General features: G+C 43.1%; 2 non-coding genes across 2 annotated transcripts; one reads left to right on the top strand and one right to left on the bottom strand.

The window, feature by feature from the left end:
- Window positions 1-2569: 2569 nt before the first annotated feature.
- On the top strand, window positions 2570-2640 carry TRNAG-GCC (transfer RNA glycine (anticodon GCC)). The gene has a single exon. It is a non-coding gene; the product is annotated as a tRNA-Gly (tRNA).
- A 310-nt stretch (window positions 2641-2950) lies between these two features.
- Window positions 2951-3022, bottom strand: TRNAA-CGC (transfer RNA alanine (anticodon CGC)). The gene has a single exon. It is a non-coding gene; the product is annotated as a tRNA-Ala (tRNA).
- Window positions 3023-11684: the final 8662 nt, after the last annotated feature.

The following is an 11684-nucleotide window of genomic DNA, read 5'->3' as shown; positions in this document are numbered from 1 at the left end:
ACTATAGCAATGTGACAAGCAAAAAAGAAAGGGCAAAAGATCTTTAATTCCATCTTTCCTAGAAGTCCCCAACAGATTTCCCTGTCATTTTCAAGAACTGTCACAAGTTCATCCCATTCCAATCCTTGGAAACAAAATTGGGATAATTGGATTAATGTACATTTGACCATGAAGCTAGGAAAACTCATCTGGACTTTTTTTTGGGGGGGGGTGATTTTATTTTATTTTATTATTTTTTTATTATTTTATTTATCAATTTATTTATTTTTTTAATTTTTATTAGTGAATCACCGTGAGGTACAGTTACAGACTTACGAACTTTCGTGTTTGCATTACAGTCATACAATGATCGTTTACCCACCCCTCCACCAGTGGCCATTCTCTTCCACCAATGTTCCCAGTATTCCTCCCACTGCCCTCACCCCATCCCCCAGAATAGCACAGTTTTGAACCCATCTGGCCTCTTTGCCTTTATTTATTTATTTATTAAAATTTTTTTTAATAGTGAGACATCATGAGGTACAGTTTCAGACTTACACATTTTTGTGCTTGGGTTTCAATTATACAATGATCAAATACCCATCCCTCCACCAGTGCCCATTTGCCACCACCACAGATCCCAGTATCCCTCCCACCCCCCATCTCCTCCATCCCACCCTGTCTCTGTGGCAGGGCATTCCCCTCTGTTCTCTCTCCCATTTTGGGTGTTGTGGTTTGCAAAAGAAACATTGAGTGGCATTCATGTTTGGTCTATAGTCTACTTTCAGCATGCTTCTCCCATTCTGGCAGGATCCTCCCAACACCTTCATTTGGTGTTCCCCTCTCTATCTGAGCTCCCTGTGTGGTTGGCCTCCAAGTCATGGAGTAAAATTACTGGTACTAATCTCGGTCATTCTTGGGTGTTAGTTTCCTATTATCAAGAAACAGAAAAGGTCTTTGGTAAACCACAAGTAAAGTTCACCATTAGGCCATATTTCTTATTTGGTTCCCTTCACTTGTTTTATACATTTATCTTGGCGCTTCCCATGCTGTTATTTATTTATTATTTGAATAGTAATGTTTTGGTTTTCCTTTTGTTTGTTCTTGGGCCACACCAGGCAGTGCTTGGGGCTTAGTCCTGGCTCTGTGTTCAGGGATCACTCCTAGCAGGGCTCAGGGAACCATGTGGGGGAACCATATCAGGTGCTGAGGATCAAACCTGGGTCAGCCACTAGCAAGGCAAGAACCCTACCCACTGTACCATGGCTCTTTCCCGAATAACAATATTTTGGAGTCCGAAAGAACTCGAAGTTTTTAGATATGAGCATGAGAAAACTTTGTTTTAATCCCATCAAACAAATGCAAACAAATAGGAGAGTTTAAAACTAAGCAGGTAGAAGGGAGGGAGCTGGGAAAAGGATTTGAGGCACTTTTGGAAAGCTGAAGTTTCCAGACAGCAAGTTTAAAAATGTATTTTCTCATCCTCTCACCGTAAACAACAATGGTATGATCTTGTTCATTCATAAGTTACCTAGTACTATACCATAGATTTCTTATTCACTTCATAACTTTTATGTCTTTATAGCAACTAAATACATTCATCTTCAATTTTTTGTTTTGAATCTATGACTGTAAGCCCTTAAAAAAGAAAATTTAATGTAGAAGTCCTTGCACTGCTTCAGAAACTTTCAATGGTCCTTCTCTAACTCCTACAAACTATTCCTGATATATAATGTACTGTGCTACCTGAAGTACTTCTGGAGTTAAATACACAAATGAGTTACTCTGTCCTAGGCAGAATAGGGCTTTAAGTAAACGTCCAAACATTAAACTCCATGTGTATCCTCTAAGATCCTCATTTCTTCATGTATTAAGTTGAAGAAATTATACCTGTCTCACTGGGTTGAAGTTCACGTTTAAAGTAATTACATGGGCCCAGCACATAGTTACTGCTGCAGTTTAATATTATTTCTCACTATGAAGAATAGGGCAATTTTAGAGGATCTAGGTGACTTGGGTAGGACACCAAAGTTCTTATTCAGATCATACAGTTGCAATTAACCCTTATAATTTGGATCTGGGAATGTAGTTCCTCTATAATTCTCCTTCACCTATGCTGCTAAGCCATGTTAAATATCATTTAGGATTTGAGTAGCTACAGCCAAAAAAGAGGGGCAGTTAAAAATTACCTAAATGTTGTGGAGTTCATGCACAATTCAATCAGCCTGATCAGTGGCTGGATAAATAGCAGTACTCCTACATAAAAAAAAAGAAAAATAAATGAAAATTACCTAAATGCATGAATATACAATGTTATGTGTGTTATACTGTAAAACTGTATAAACAACAAAAATTTCATGTGCTCCTTTGTCAAAGACAGTTTAAAGGAATCTCTATGGACTTCATCAGAAGTTAAGAATGAGACTTTAGTAAATAGTATTTTTCAATACTACAGATTTTATTCAGATTTTATTATATATAAGAGATGTATTACTTTCTCTAATGTTTTACACACAACCCAACGGAAGACACAGTAGGCTCATGGATGTACATCTTCTAGTAATATTTAGGGGACAACTTTTCCCCATAAGCATTGGTGGTTCAGTGGTAGAATTCTCGCCTGCCACGCGGGAGGCCCGGGTTCGATTCCCGGCCAATGCAACTGTTGTTTTCTTAATATGATTATTTTATGTGCCTAGACCAAACAACTTAAAGCATCACAAGGAAACGTCTGCTATTATACAAAAGACAAAACAGAAATCAAACCAAACCTCCGGCTTCACCTTTTATTTTATGCAATTGAAAAGACCATCTCCCTTTCAGTTTGTGTTTGGGCGTCCTAGAGTCTACGAGAGAAAAATGAAACGCAGGCATATGAAAGATAAAAAGGAAACTGGACCAGAAATGAGACGGAAGTGGTGGTGGTGGTGGTGGTGGCGGCGGAGGGAGAATAAAAAGCAAGCGGCTGGTTTGGAGATGCCGGGGATTGAACCCGGGACCTCACACATGCGAAGCGCGCGCTCTACCACTGAGCTACATCCCCCAGCCGAAAGTCGGCCTTCTGGTATCGGTATTGGTTCACAGTATTCATTGCTGGCCGAATTCTCCCAACGCCACAGGAAGAGTTTATCTCGATTCGTGTCCTTGCTATATTTCCACCCACCCCGACTGAAAGCTGCTTTCACGTTGCAGGACGACCCCGAGCAGCCACCCGCCAAACTGAGCCCAGCCGGGTTTTCGGGCTCCTAGAGCCCGGGGAGGAGGGATCCGGCCGCCAGGCGCCACCGCGGGGGGGGGGGGGGGGCTGGGCGTCGGCGCGCACGGGGCCCGCCCCGGCCTTACTGCGCAGGCGTGGAGGGAAGCGCGCGGTTGCCGGCCGTCCCGGGCCGCAGTTCCGCGCGCGCCGCTGGGCTCGAGTCGGGCAGGGACCCGGGATCCAGTGCCCGAGCCGAGTCCGCGGAGACCCGCTGCAGGAGCCGGGCGATGCACGCATGCCGTGCGCGCTGGAAAACCCTTGGATTTCTCCTATCCGCTCCCCTCCCCCCAGCCCGCCCCGAAATAAGCCCCCGCCCAGGAAGACGAATCGGAATTCTCGCCTCTTCGCCCCACCAACTGGGCTTGGTTAGGGGGTCCCCACTGCCTCTTGGAAATAAAAGGGATTTCTTGAGTGCACTCTTCCTTCTTACTGGCCCAAACGGGAAGAATGTCACCCTGGTTGTAGTTTAATCACGTGCAAATAATGAACAAGTCTGGGCGTGCCACCTGCTCAAGGTGCATTTCAGGCGCTGGTATTTGCCCCTGGGGCCGTCGGACCAGTTCGTTGGCGAATGAAGTCGCGGGACACCCCTTTCTAGGGCTGCCTGACCACCCCCGCGCTCCCCGCCGCAAAGGAAGAAATCCTGTTTCCTCGGAAATCCCCGCTCTTGCGGTGGTTTGAAGGCTAGGTGATGGTCTGAGCTCACTTTCTTTCAATTAGGAGCGAATATGTGTCACTTTGACAGCGAAGCGCTGTGTGTGTGTGTGTGTGTGTGTGTGTGTGTGTGTGTGTGTGTGTTTTGGGGGGGCTGGGGGGGCTTGGGGGGAGTGGGGCCCTCCGCAGGGCAGTCTCAACGGAATCAACTCGTGCAGACTGCGGGGACCAGAGACCCCCATGTGTGATGGAGGGAATCAGGGAAAGACTTGGTGTCTGGGGAGACGGGTCACAGCCACTTGCAGCCAGAGGTAAAGGGGGACCGGAAAAGGCCTGGACTTTAGGGCCTTTTAGGCTAACTCACACAAGTGCCGGTCAGCAGGCCAAAAGGCAGAGCAGGAAACACAAATTTCAGAATCACTCTGGGTAGCCCTCCAGCACCACAATCAACGCTCAGATTAAAAAGTTAATTGTGTTTGAGTACAGTCACAGACACAAATAATGGCTCCTAATCCGGTTTTGTTTCTAACTAGGACAAACCACATGCTGATTGAATGCAGCTACATGACAGAATGACCACAAACAAACAAACACATGCCACGTCAGTGGACAGTCCTTAGGAACTTTGTTCTAAGCCAGAGCGTTCCCAGACCCAGCTCTGCATTCTGCCCCGAGGCACTTGAACATCTTCTGAAGATTCTGTTCTGAATGGGAAAACAGGGACAGAGCTCTGTCTCTGGCCCAGCTTTGAACCAGTGGCAATTACAAGTATAGAGTTCATGTCAGAGAAGGAAGTTTGCCTCCGGAGACCTCACCTTGCCATCCTCTTAGGATTCCTTCCTCATTACTGACTTACTGCTCCATCATTCAGTGCCCTCGCTTTCCGGGAACTACTTCCCTCAGCAATTCTGATATTTCAGGGCCAAACCCAGAGACATTAACCTTTAATGCTTACTCCTCCCAGTCACCAATCCAAGGCCTAGTGAAGTATCTTTGATAAAGAAAGGCCAACCTCTAAAGCCAAGACCAGGTATGAAATTTACTGACCTGGTATAACCCTCCCAAAAGTCTGACCAAGGAGGGATTTTTCAGTCACTGTCTCTGATAGGAAAGATGAAAAAGGATGCAGTTTTGGATTGGGGTCTTTCATGGAAAACTCTGGATTATATCTATTCTGTAAGCAAATATATACACTAAATCTTCTCACAGATGAAGAGTGTCTGAATACAGGGCAGTAATTATGGAGTACTTAAAAATACAGTTCAAAAAGAGCTATCTTCTACACTCACATTTCTTTTGAGTGGGAATAAATTCTCCCAGTATTAGTCTCTATCACACACACACACGCACACACACAACCACACAATGCATGGGCATATGCATGCACACATACCATTCCCATGAATGGACCATACACCCTTACTCTACCATCAGTCACCAACTTTTAAAGTTGCACAATTTCCACTTTCTTTACTGTGTTCTTGCTTCAGCTCTTCAGACTCATGGTCCCACAGGTATTAGGGCATCTTTCCCTCAGAACTGACTTTGAGATAAGAGGTTTGTCTCAGTTCATGCAGAAGTTTTTACTCTTGACTGCCTATTTGAATTACTGGCAGACACTTTGAAGCATTATTGCTGGGGTCTGGACCCAAGCAATAGTACACAGGGTAGGAAACTTCCCTTGCATGAGTTATATCCCCAGCGTCCTATGTGGTTCCACAGCACTACCGGGAATAATTTCCAAGTGCAGAGTTGTGAGTAACCCCTGAGCACTGCTGGGTGTGCCCTGCCCCTGGCCCCCTGAAAAAATTATTGCGGATGCTTGCCTAAAGCTAACCCCAAACCCTTTACATGAGAAATCTTGGAAGGAGAGCCTATAAATCAGCATTTTAAAACTTTGAGGTAATTTTAATGTGCAAGAGCCTCTGATTAAGGTTATTTGTATGTCAATTAGAGAGATCTTGGAGGTTATTATTATCTAAATTTAATCGTATAGTATATATCAAATAATTATCTTGAATAACTTGAACTAATATGTCAATGTTTATATATTTTAATATATCACAATGTTACTGTTATGTATATAAATTAAAGTAGAAAAAACAAGCACCAGAGTTGTTGATTTGTACCTTAGTGGATCTCAGCCTTGGCTGTATATTGGAAATAGTGTTTTGAAGCCCATCCCAAAATATACTGATTTGAAGCCCATCCCCAAATACACTGATTTGAAGCCCATCCCCAAATATACTTATTTAAAGGACCCGGAGGGTTCAGAAATGACATTTGTGTATATGTGTTTTTATTTAACATAATCACATTAATATTTCTACTTTAATGTGAAGTATTATACCACATCCACCACCAAAGTACCAGTATTCCTCTACTAACTGTCCCTAGATCTTTTCTCATCTGTCTCCTTCTTTCCTGTTCCAATGAACAAGAACGCTTTCCTGTTTCCTGTTGCTGTAGACCCACTCCTTCTGTGGTATTTACTCAGTTCTGTTGTGAAAATTTAAGGGTTTATTTGAATTTTATTTAATTGGTCATTGTCCCTTGCTTCATTTCTTTTTATACCACATATGAGTGAGATCATCCAGGAACTTATTTATATAATATCCCTGTGGTTTTGCTGGCCTTTTAAATGCCAAGATAGGACCAAGAAGATCAGCTGAAGAACTTCACATCGGGACCCATGGCCTAGAATGGAACGAACAGGGTGAGAGACTGTCTGAGTTCATCATGTCGACCAAGACCATCCATGGTAGCTCACAGTTCCAGAAGGCAGAATCTAAACGTTGGACATGGGAATCTCCCAGTGGACGATTCCACAACGAAATAGACCACATCATATTCAATCGACGGTTTTGCCTGACCGATGTCGCTGTTGTCCCAAAATTCCGAACGGGATCGGACCACCGTCTCCTTCGTGCAAAATTCTACTTCACACAGCGGGGAGAAAGGGCTGCAAAGTTTAAAAAGAGAACTCCCAGAACGACCACCAACTGGGAGCTCTTTGGCACTATTGCGGCAACATGGGAAGATGCCATTGTTGACAACATTGACGAGGAATACGATCGACTGGTTCAGCATCTCCATGAATGTGCGAGGAATGCCAAGAGAGAGATAGCCACAAAAAAACGCCTGTCTTCGAAAACTCTTGAGATTATTCGCCAGAGTGGTTTGGCGCATGCCTCAGGCAACCGCAAGCTAACATCCGAGCTCGCAAAGCAGTGCAGAGATGCGATCAAGGAAGACCTCAAAGAGAGAAGAGCAGAAGTGCCGGTAGATGCAGCAGAAGCCGGGAAAAGTATTCGTAATGCCCGCCTGTCCTTTGCCAACTACAAGACCAAGATGACTGCCCTCCGACGTCCTGATGGATCCATCACATCCTCCAGAACGGCAAAGGAGAAGATTATCCATGACTTCTACTCAAATCTCTTCGATAGCCATGTCCATTTGCCAACATACCAAATTCCACAGGATGGATACGTCGTTCCCAACGTTCTCCCTTCTGAAATCCAACATGCCATTTCGTCGGTAAAGAAACGAACAGCACCCGGCCCAGACAAGGTCAGATCTGAACACCTGAAGAACCTGCCATCAGTACTCATCAATACACTGGCTCGGCTCTTCACTCGCTACCTGTCTGAATGCAAGGTTCCGTCCCAATGGAAAACCAGCAGGACCGTACTACTGTTCAAGAAGGGAGACATCCATGACATTGGCAACTATTGCCCGATCTGCCTATTGTCTGTCATCTGCAAGTTGTTCACTCGAGTCATCCTAAACAGGATTGGCAGAACACTAGATGAAGGACAACCATGCGAGCAAGCAGGGTTCCGCAAAGGATTCAGCACCATTGACCATATCCACACGATAACCAAGCTCATTGAGGTTTCTCGGGAGTTCAAGATGCCGCCCTGTCTAACGTTCATTGATTTAAAGAAGGTCTTTGATTCTGTTGAGACAGAAGTGGTCATTGAAGCCCTAGCCAATCAGGGCATTCAAGCCCAATACATCAGGATCCTCCGTGAGCTGTATTGCGGATTCACTACCAGGATCTCACCATTCTACAAAGAAGTAATCATTGATGTCAAGAGAGGGGTTTGGCAGGGTGATACCATTTCACCGAAACTCTTCAGTGCCACCCTCAAGAACATCATGCGACGACTGGAATGGGAAGGAATGGGAGTGAAGATAGATGGTCGGTAACTACACCACCTCCGCTTTGCTTATGACATTGTTTTAATAACACCAAACATCAGCCAAGCGGCACAAATGCTGGCCGACTTTGACCGTGAGTGTGGAAAGGTAGGACTACAGCTGAATCTTATGAAGACAATGTTTATGAGAAACAGCCTCGTTCCTGATGCCCCATTCGCTCTCAACGGAACGACCATCTCCGAATGTAACAGCTATGTGTACCTAGGTCGAGAAGTCAACATGACAAATGACCTGGCATCCAAGCTGCGCAGGAGGAGGAGAGCGGCTTGGAACGCCTTCAAGAATATCGAAGAAATGACTAAGAGGACCAAGAACCTCCGGCTCCCGGCACATCTCTTTGATTCCACTGTTCTTCCTGCATTAACATATGCCTCACAGACCTGGGCCCTACACAAACAAGATGAGAACGCCATTCAGGTCTCCCAAAGAAGAATTGAAAGAGCTATGCTTGGAATATCACGTTTCACTCAAATGAGAGAAAGAATCCGGAGTTACGACATCCATTGACGATCAAGAATCAGGGACACTGTCTCATTTGCCAAGGTGTCAAAAATCAGATGGGCTGGTCACGTAATGAGATTTAAAGACAACCGCTGGACTAGAGCTGTTACTGACTGCATTCCACGGGATGTCAAAAGACCGCGTGGCCGCCCACCTACCAGATGGTCAGACTTCTTCATCAAGATCATGAATGATCGGTTTGTGGCTCTTCATGTTCCCAGAGTGAACAGATGCCATTGGGCTACAGTAGCACGCGACAGGGACAAATGGAGACATTACTGGTGCCCACTTGAGCAAATCGATGACTAACGGGAAGTTAAGTGGTTAAGTGATCCCTGTGGTTTTGCTGGCCTTTAGAAAACAATAAGAAAAGAAAACTCAAAAAGTTAGTGCACATGTTGTACATGCAGAAAGCCTGGGTTCAAACCCTAGCACTATGTGATCTCTTAAGCAGCTCTGGGAATGACTCTGGGGCACAGAGCATATAACTCAGAATAGCCCTTGTGTACCACCAGATGTGGTCCCCAAATGAAAGGAAAACATTAAAAAGAAGGAAAAGATGGGAAATGGATGAGAGGTGAATAAGTTGCATTTGGCACGTGGAAATGCCCAATGCCTGTGGCTTCAAGGACAAAAAAGGCAGGATTACAGTTACATAACTCCTAAAGGGACAGTCAGCTCTCTGAAATACATTCTTTGCTTCTCAGGGTCATGACTATTAGTAATTCTTCATCACCACAGTTAATTATCATTAATAACAACCCCAGGGTCAAAAAAGCTACTGGTTACATTTAATTCAGAGAAAGTTAATAAACATTACTCTTTTCAATAAGTACCCCAAAGTGAAAAATTATAGTGATCATAAAATTTGCATTTTGAATTAGAAGTGTTTATTGAACAGTAAGTTAGAGCCTACTTGGAAAGATGCAAATTCTATAATTTAAATTCTGGTTACAAATAGATGGAAACAGAAGGAGGTACATATTTAAGATGACATTTAAAAGAGAAGAGATGTTACAAAAAGCCCATACTTCTGGGACTATCAGTGGTCAGTCAGTTTAAGAAAGGGTGTTTTAAGACTGAAAGGGGGTGGGGAGAATATATCTATATGGAGCATGAAAGTTTTTTTTCCAAACTTAGATAATTCACTCAACTCTAGGAGTATCTGTAGTTGTATACTACTGGCCCATTCACAAAAGCTGGACATGGGACACATACTTTCTTATACTGGTTTCTGAATGAAGTCTTACTTTGTGTACTAGATAGGTCCTTGAGATTAGTTACTGTATGTTAGTGTATAAATTCTCACAGTATCTGGATCAATCGGCATAAAATACATGCTAACTTACATGTATTTTATTAGTGATTCATAAGTGGAGTATTTAAGAGGGAGTAAAGATACAGTATAGGGCTTAAGGCACTTGCTTTTCATATGGTTGTGCCTGGTTCAGTTCCAGGTACCATATGTGATCCCCTGAGCATAGCCAACAGTGATCCCTGAGCATAAGCCAGGATCAGGAGTAAGTCCTGAACATCATTGGGTTTGGCCCTGAAATGAAAGAGAAATAAAGGAATTTTTAAAAAGTATTTAAGATGGCGCAACATTAATGATTTTATTGTGATATATATATTCTAAAAAATAGACTGAAAAGAAATTATATTGATGATTGTTCAGCCTAGTAAAATTACTCAAAATTATTTAATTGTTTAGTTAGATAGAGTGGGTTTATCAAACCTCAACAAAAAATCTTTTAAAGGAAGAGTAAGAGAATGAAAAGTGCTAATGGAGTGGGATGGATATGACAGTGAGAAATTACCCATGTTCAGATTGCTGACTTTATTTGCAAAAAGAAAAATTGGAGACTAGAGACAGTATAGCAGGTAAGGAGCTTTCCTTGCACACAGTCAACCCAGGTTCCACTCTTCCATCCGTGGAATCCCATATGATCCACTGCCAGGAACAACTCCTGAGCATAGAGCCAGGAATAAGCCTTGAGCACTGCTTGGTGCACTTCCCCCCCCCCCAAAAAAAAGTCGATAATTTTTCTTTTAAAGTAGAGGGATCAAAGAGATAGTACAGTGGGTAGGGCACTTGCCTTGCACATGGCTGATCTGAGCCCTTAGCATTTTCAGATATGGTACTAAAAACAACAACAACAAAAAAGGGAAATCAAGTAGAGATCGGTATGTTACATTATTAGTTGACTATTTTGACTAACTGTTACAAGGACGGCAGTTCACAAACTGTGTTCCTCACTAAGCTAAGCAAGAGCACCACAAAGGTCAGTTGCAATATCACCTAACATGGAATTCTGCATGGAGTTTCTTTTTTTCTGTTTTTATTTTTGGGCTATACTTACCAGTGCTTGTGGGTCAATCCACTGTATTCAGGAGATATATGATGTTGGGGATGCAACCCTGTACTTCCAAATGCAAAGCATGCAGTCAAAGTCTTTGAGCTATCTACCCTGGCCTTCTACATATAGCATATTAACCAAAAACAAAACAAAACAAAAACTCCCCACAAAATAAAAAAAAATTAAAAATGTCTTAACTTGCCACCAAGTTCACATAAGTTAATCTATTAAAAGCAAAAATGAAACCAAGGTGAGATATCACCCTAAGTCTGTACTCCTAAACTACTGCATAAACTGAAATTAAGGACATGCTTTCTAAGCTGGTGCCGAAAACAGGACTTGTCCTCATATATGCTCTCTCTTCAATGATAATAGATATTCTAAATTCTATTTTAATTTTTTCTGTTTTTTAAAAATTTTTGATATTCTGTGATTCACAATACTGTTAATGATGGTTTCTCAGGCACATAATTCCAACACCGCACCCACTGTGAGTGTGCCTACTCCCCTCCCCCAAGGATTCTAATGCTCTTCCCTTTCAATCCCCCTCCCCCACCCAGGCATCCCACCTCAACTGTGTGGATTAGTTCTCCCTTTTTTATTTCTCATTAGTTCTCCCTTTGGTCCTTTGTTGCTGTTTTGATGTGCATGTATCTTTAAGTCCCACGTATAAGAGATATCATTCTGTATCTATCTTTTTCTTTCTGACTTCT

Source organism: Sorex fumeus, unplaced genomic scaffold (genome assembly GCF_029834395.1).
Source record: "Sorex fumeus unplaced genomic scaffold, SorFum_2.1 ptg000009l, whole genome shotgun sequence".
In the NCBI taxonomy this organism is placed as follows: domain Eukaryota; kingdom Metazoa; phylum Chordata; class Mammalia; order Eulipotyphla; family Soricidae; genus Sorex; species Sorex fumeus.
The sequence above is the reverse complement of the archived record's forward strand: the minus strand, read 5'-3'. Positions and strand labels throughout refer to the sequence as shown.